Genomic DNA, 777 nt, shown 5'->3' with positions numbered 1-777 from the left:
GTAGGGCTACCACTGCTAAGGAGTCTACCTGCCTTTGAAGGGATTCAAGGGAATTGCTAATGATGGAGATATCTTCCGAAAATTCAGCAGACAATTTTTGATAGAAATGAACGGAGGAGGAAATGCCTCCTATGCCTGTTCCTACTGCAGTGAGGACTCCCGTACCCACTAAGAGGGGAACAAGGGCCGCCCTTTTGTGGCGAGGCCTGAGAAGACCAAGAGAGGATTTGAGTTCTCCCTCTGTTCTGATAGAAAGATTGGGGTTAGGAAGACATAAAGGCAGAGCGAGTGTGACAGGTCCTGGGGAGAAAAATACCCGGTGGAGGGCAGGCTAAGGGAGGGAGTAAATTTATAGATTGTGCACAGTAGTAAGGTGCCGGAGTAGTTGAGGTAGTGGTTTGAGAGGTATTTGCTAAACATGTGGTGTTTTCCGTATTAAAGAGAGAGATGTTGTATAGGGTGCGTTGAGGTTTGGTATAGGTAAGAGTTAAGTTAGTGGTCCAATAGGTTGGGATTGGAGTAGCTATGATGAGTTTGAACCAGTGTCAGACAAATCCAGCAGGATGTAGAGAAGGAGGGACTGATGTTAGAGAGTAGATGGGAGGTTGTGTTGATGAGGGTGGGTAAGGGAGTAGGCCCAGAGTTCGTGGGGCGAGAGAGAATGTCCTTTAGTGAGGGAGGGATAGGTCAGGGATTAATATAGGTTTTGATGGGGACAATTATACCCCTGGGATCCCTGCCTCCTCCATTTATTCTAATTCCTGCTAGCTGAGCCTG

The sequence above is a fragment of the Myotis davidii genome, unplaced genomic scaffold (genome assembly GCF_000327345.1).
Source record: "Myotis davidii unplaced genomic scaffold, ASM32734v1 scaffold133, whole genome shotgun sequence".
Lineage (NCBI taxonomy): Eukaryota > Metazoa > Chordata > Mammalia > Chiroptera > Vespertilionidae > Myotis > Myotis davidii.
The sequence above is the reverse complement of the archived record's forward strand: the minus strand, read 5'-3'. Positions refer to the sequence as shown.